Raw genomic sequence first — 7,231 nt, 5'->3', positions numbered from 1 at the left:
GATTTGTTGAACACTTTTTTGGTTACTACATGATTCCATATGTGTTATTTCATAGTGTTGATGTCTTCACTATTATTCTACAAGGTAGAAAATAGTAAAAATAAAGAAAAACCCTGGAATGAGTAGGTGTTTCCAAACTTTTAACTGGTTGTGTATGTTTTTAGTTAGTATATTTACTGTATATGGAGTAATGCTCCTTAAGTCAATTTATTGGGCTAATCAACTTGTTGAAACAAATCAACATATTTATATGCTTAACATTCACATAACTTACAAAGCATTGAAAATGTTATAATTTATATTTTACTGAGTTAGATACAAACGTAATTAGACTAATCCCCAAATTGTGCAAATTGGTGATACATGCTAATTGTGTCATATTTTAATGTCCAATAACTTTTGAATCAGAAGCTAGCATATACGTTGAGTCACCTGGCATTCTTCAACCAAAAACCTGTGTCCCTAGCCAACCAGTTACTATATGGGGAGGTCTGGACTTTATTAGAACAGGTGATTGTGCCCTTTGTAAAGGCTGAGTTGCTGGTTCAAATCCTGTTCTGGCTGTTAGTCCCAGCAGTCGCTACATCACTGCTGAATTCTCCCCAGTAACCTATGTAGAGCATTAGGCTAATGCAAGTTAATAAAAAGGACCTAAAATTCAAAGGAAAACAGTAGCGTAGGCAACACGTGAAGCTTGTCATTATCAATAGGAATTTCCTCTTAATTGACCTGCCTGGTAAAATAAAGGTAAAATAACAAAAAATTAAAAGACTGCTGCTTTTGTAAACTTTGCTTGGAATCCTAATTGACAATTAAACATTGGTCTATTTTGGAAAAGCCAAAGTAAATCAATCAATAATATAATAATACGTTTAGGAAAGGTTTTCATCTTTAGCTCAGAATCTGTGGATACTATATGAATAGAAACGTTCAAAATATATGTATATCGGAAACCAAACAAGGGTGGTCTATGGTGATAGGTGGGATGGTCTGAGAGGGATTAAAGAGTTTATGTATTACTGTTATATGCTGTATATAAAAGTACTGTATGTAGCTGAAAACATGTTAAAAAAACACAAAAATATATGTGTCCTGCAAAGAGGATTAGGGTGGTGGCTGGGTAAATAAAATTAATATAAAAAAGAAGAAAACATTGCCTTAGTGTCACAACATAAAGTACATAGAGATTTATGTATTATAGGTTAGGGTTGTCTTTAACGAGTCGGATTTACCTCAGACTCCCGACCAGGCCCAAAACACCCGTCATTTGCTTGAAGAAGAGACGGCGATATCGGGGACGTAGGTCGGGGTACCTAAGGATCCGACGGCGAGTGAGTAATCCCCCTCTAACATCAGTCATTATTAGCCAACGTGCAATCATTGGATAACAAAATGGATGAGCTCCGATTACAACTATCCTACCAATGGAACATTAAAAACTGTAATATCTTATCTTTCACCGAGTCATGGCTGAACGATGACATGGATGAATGACGACATGGATAACATACAGCTGGTTTTCTGACGACTATCGCCAAGATAGAACAGCTGCCTCCGGTAAGACAAGGGGTGGTGTTCTGTGTCTATTTGTCAATAACAGCTGGTGCACGAAATCTAATATTAAGGAAGTCTCAAAGTTTTGCTCGCCTGAGTTAGACTATATCTGTAGACCACAGTATTTACCAAGAGGGTTCTCATCTATATTTTTCGTAGCTGTGTATTTACCACCACAAACCGATGCTGGCACTAAGACGGCACTCAATGAACTGTTTAATAAGGCCATAAGCAAACAAGTAAATGCTCATCCAGAAGCGGCGCCCCTAGTGGCCAGCAACTTTTTTGCAGGGAAACTTAAATCCATTTTACCTAATTTCTACCAGCATGCTAAATGTGCAACCAGACCACTCTAGACCACCTTTACTCTACACACAGAGAGGCATGCAAAGCTCTCCTTTGCCCTCCATTTGGCAAATCTGACCATAACTCTATCCTCCTGATTCCTACTTACAAGCAAAAACTCTCTTCTCCAGACCATTTCCGGAGACCTTCTCCCCTACCTCACCTCGCTCATCAACTCATCCTTGACCGCTGGCTACGTCCCTTCCGTCTTCAAGAGAGCGAGAGGTGCACCCCTTCTGAAAAAACCTACACTCGATCCCTCCGATGTCAACAACTACAGACCAGTATCCCTTCATTCTTTTCTCTCCAAAACTCTTGAACGTGCCGTCCTTGGCCAGCTCTCCTGCTATCTCTGTCAGAATGACCTTCTTGATCCTAATCAGTCAGGTTTCAAGACTGGGCATTCAACTGAGACTGCTCTTCTCTGTGTCACGGAGGCTCTCCGCACTGCTAAAGTAAACTCTTTCTCCTCTGCTCTCATCCTTCTAGACCTATCTGCTGCCTTTGATACTGTGAACCATCAGATCCTCCTCTCCACCCTCTCCGAGCTGGGCATCTCCGGCGCGGCCCACGCTTGGATTGTGTCCTACCTGACAGGTCGCTCCTACCAGGTGGCATGGCGAGAATCTGTCTCCGCACCACGTGCTCTCACCACTGGTGTCCCCCAGGGCTCTGTTCTAGGCCCTCTCCTATTCTCACTATACACCAAGTCACTTGGCTCTGTCAAATCCTCACATGGTCTCTCCTATCATTGCTATGCAGACGACACACAATTAATCTTCTCCTTTCCCCCTTCTGATAACCAGGTGGCGAATCGCATCTCTGCATGTCTGGCAGACATATCAGTGTGGATGACGGATCACCACCTCAAGCTGAACCTCGGCAAGACGGAGCTGCTCTTCCTCCCGGGGAAGGACTGCCCGTTCCATGATCTCGCCATCACGGTTGACAACTCCCTTGTGTCCTCCTCCCAGAGTGCTAAGAACCTTGGCGTGACCCTGGACAACACCCTGTCGTTCTCCACTAACATCAAGGCGGTGACCCGATCCTGTAGGTTCATGCTCTACAACATTCGCAGAGTACGACCCTGCCTCACACAGGAAGCGGCGCAGGTCCTGATCCAGGCACTTGTCATCTCCCGTCTGGATTACTGCAACTCGCTGTTGGCTGGGCTCCCTGCCTGTGCCATTAAACCCCTACAACTCATCCAGAACGCCGCAGCCCGTCTGGTGTTCAACCTTCCCAAGTTCTCTCACGTCACCCCGCTCCTCCGCTCTCTCCACTGGCTTCCAGTTGAAGCTCGCATCCGCTACAAGACCATGGTGCTTGCCTACGGAGCTGTGAGGGGAACGGCACCTCCGTACCTTCAGGCTCTGATCAGGCCCTACACCCAAACAAGGGCACTGCGTTCATCCACCTCTGGCCTGCTCGCCTCCCTACCTCTGAGGAAGCACAGTTCCCGCTCAGCCCAGTCAAAACTGTTTGCTGCTCTGGCCCCCCAATGGTGGAACAAGCTCCCTCACGACGCCAGGACAGCGGAGTCAATCACCACCTTCCGGAGACACCTGAAACCCCACCTCTTTAAGGAATACCTGGGATAGGATAAAGTAATCCTTCTAACCCCCCCCCCCTTAAAAGATTTAGATGCACTATTGTAAAGTGGTTGTTCCACTGGATATCATAAGGTGAATGCACCAATTTGTAAGTCGCTCTGGATAAGAGCGTCTGCTAAATGACTTAAATAAAATGTAAATGTAAAGCAGGAAGTTCCAGTGACTCGCTCAATACGGAAGTGGTCAGATGATACAGATGCTAAGCTACAGGACTGTTTTGCTAGCACAGACTGGAATATGTTCCGGGATTCTTCCGATGGCATTGATGAGTACACTACATCAGTCACCGACTTCATCAATAAGTGCATTGATGACGTCCTCCCCACAGTGACCGTACGTACCCCAACCAGAAGCTATGGATTACAGGCAATATTTGAGCTAAAGGGTAGAGCTGCCGTTTTCAAGGAGCGGCGCTCTAACCCGGATGCTTATAAGACATCTTCTTATGCCCTCCAATGAACCATCAAACAGTCAATACAGGACTAAGATTGAATCGTACTACACCGGCTCCGATGCTCGTCGGATGTGGCAGGGCTTGCAAACTATTACGGACTACAAAGGGAAGCACAGCCGAGAGCTGCCCAGTGACGTGAGCCTACCAGACGCGCTAAACTACTTCTATACTCGCTTCGAGGCAAGCAAAACTGAAGCATGCATGAGAGCATCAGCTGTTCCAGACGACTGTGTAATCACGCTCTCCGTAGCCGATCTGATTACCTACGTGAGAATGCTACTCATTGACTACAGCTCAGCGTTCAACACCATAGTGCACTCAAAGCTCATCACTAAGCTAAGGGCCCTGGGACTAAACACCTCCCTCTGCAACTGGATCCTGGACTTCCTGACGGGCCACCCCCAGGTGATAAGGCTAGGCAATAACACATCTGCCATGCTGACCTTCAATACGGTGGCCCCTCAGGGCTACCTACTTTGTCCCCTTCTGTAATCCCTGTTCACCCATGACTGCATGGCCAAGCAGAGTTTCAAGTTCCTTGGTGTCCACATCACCAACAAACAATCATGGTCCAAACACACCAAGACAGTCGTGAAGAGGGCTCGACAACGCCTTTTCCCCCTAAGGAGATCGAAAAGACATTGGTCTCCAGATCCTCAAAAGTTTCTACAGCTGCACCATCGAGAGCATCCTGACCAGTTGCATCACCGCATGGTATGGCAACTGCTAGGCATCAGACCGCAAGGCACTGCAGAGGGTGGTGTGTACAGCCCAGTACATCACTGGGGCCAAGCTTCCAGGCAGTGTCAGAGGAAGGTCCCAAAAATTGTCAAAGACTCCAGTCACAGACTGTTCTCTCTGCTACAGCACGGCAAGTTGTACCGGAGCAGCAAGTCTAGGTCCAAAAAGGCTCCTTAACAGCTTTTACACCCAAGCCATAAGACTGCTGAACAGCTAATCAAATGGTCACCCAGACAATTTACGTTGACACCCCCCGTTGGTTTTTACAATAATAATAATAATTTTAGACTTTTGTTCATTTAGTAAATATTTTCCTAACTCTATTTTCTTAAAACTGCATTGTTGGTTAAGGGCTAGTAAGTAAACATTTCACGATAAGGTCTACACAGTTGTTTTCGGGGCGCATGTGACAAATACAATTAGATTTGATTTGATTTGAGTGGTCAGCATTTCAAGCAAAATCCATACATTGTATCATTTCACCCCACCTGTTAAAGGCACCTCTATTTGGACAATGTGCTTTAGCCTTCATTGGGTTTACAGATTAAGAATATGAGGGTTTTATATATGTTTCTCAGAGACCAATCGCAATGGGAATACGAAAACAATATTATGTGATTTGTGAAATTAGTTGTAACTCCTCTACCAATCACATCATGTCTTGCTGTGTATTACTAATGTGATTGGTCCTTGAACATATAGGAGGCAACTTTGAAAAATATAAAAGCTTCTAGACCAAACCTCTTGTATCCAGATTAAACCTCTTGTCACCAGACCAAACCTTTTGTATCTAGTCCAAACCTTTTGTATCAAGACCAAACCTCTTGTATCCAGACCAAACCTCTTGTTTCCAGACCAAACCTCTTGTATCCAGATCAAACCTCTTGTCACCAGACCAAACCGCTTGTTTCCAGACCAAACCTCTTGCATCCAGATCAAACCTCTTGTCACCAGACCAAACCGCTTGTTTCCAGACCAAACCTCTTGTATCAGACCAACCTCTTGTTTCCAGACCAAACGTCTTGTTTCCAGACCAAACCTCTTGTTTCCAGACCAAACCTCTTGTTTCCAGACCAAACGTCTTGTTTCCAGACCAAACCTCTTGTTTCCAGATCAAACCTCTTGTATCCAGACCAAACCTATTGTATCCAGATCAAACCTCTTGTTTTCAGACCAAACGTCTTGTTTCCAGACCAAACCTCTTGTCACCAGACCAAACCTCTTGTACCCAGACCAAACCTCTTGTACCCAGACCAAACCTCTTGTACCCAGACCAAACGTCTTGTTTCCAGACCAAACGTCTTGTTTCCAGACCAAACGTCTTGTTTCCAGACCAAACGTCTTGTATCCAGACCAAACCTCTTGTATCCATACCAAATCTCTTGTATCCAGACCAAACCTCTTGTATCCATACCAAACCTCTTGTATCCAGACCAAACCTCGTCTCTCAACCAAACATCTTGTATCCAGACCAAACCTCTTCTCTCTAGACCAAAGCTCTTGTATCTAGAACAAACCTCTTGTCTCTCGACCAAACCTCTTGTGTCCAGACCAAACCTCTTGTATCTAGAACAAACCTCGTCTCTAGACCAAACCTTTTGTATCCAGACCAAACCTCTTGTCTCTAGACCAAACCTCTTATATCCAGACCAAACATCTTGTTTCTAGACCAAACCTCTTGTCTCTAAACCAAACCTCTTGTCTCTAGACCAAATCTCTTGTCTCTAGACCAAACCTCTTGTATCCAGACCAAACCTCTTGTATCCAGACCAAACTTCTTGTATCCAAACCAAACCTCTTGTATCTAGACCAAACCTCTTGTATCCAGACCAAATCTCTTGTATCCAGACCAAACCTCTTGCATCCAGACCAAACCTCTCGTATCCAGACCAAACCTCTTGCCTCTAGACCAAACCTTTTGCATCCAGACCAAACCTCTTGTATCCAGACCAAACCTCTTGTATCCAGACCAAACCTCTTGTATCCAGACCAAACCTCTTGTATCCAGACCAAACCTCTTGTATCCAGACCAAACCTCTTGTATCCAGACCAAACCTCTTGTATCCAGACCAAACCTCTTGTATCCAGACCAAACCTCTTGCATCCAGACCAAACCTCTTGTCTCTAGACCAAAGCTTTTGTATCCAGACCAAACCTCTTGTCTCTAGACCAAACCTTTTGTATCCAGACCAAACCTCATGTATCCAGACCAAACCTCTTGTATCCAGACCAAACCTCTTGTATCCAGACCAAACCTCTTGTATCCAGACCAAACCTCTTGTTTCCAGACCAAACCTCTTGTATCCAGACCAAATCTCTTGTCTCTAGACCAAACCTCTTGTATCCAGACCAAACCTCTTGTATCCAGACCAAACCTCTTGTATCCAGACCAAACCTCTTGTATCCAGACCAAACCTCTTGTATCCAAACCAAATCTCTTGTCTCTAGACCAAATCTCTTGTATCCAGACCAAACCAGTCAGAGTCCCATTATAATAACCTATTGATCAAACCCTTTATTTATG

Source organism: Salmo trutta, unplaced genomic scaffold (assembly GCF_901001165.1).
Source record: "Salmo trutta unplaced genomic scaffold, fSalTru1.1, whole genome shotgun sequence".
NCBI lineage: Eukaryota > Metazoa > Chordata > Actinopteri > Salmoniformes > Salmonidae > Salmo > Salmo trutta.
This window is presented reverse-complemented; position numbering follows the sequence as displayed.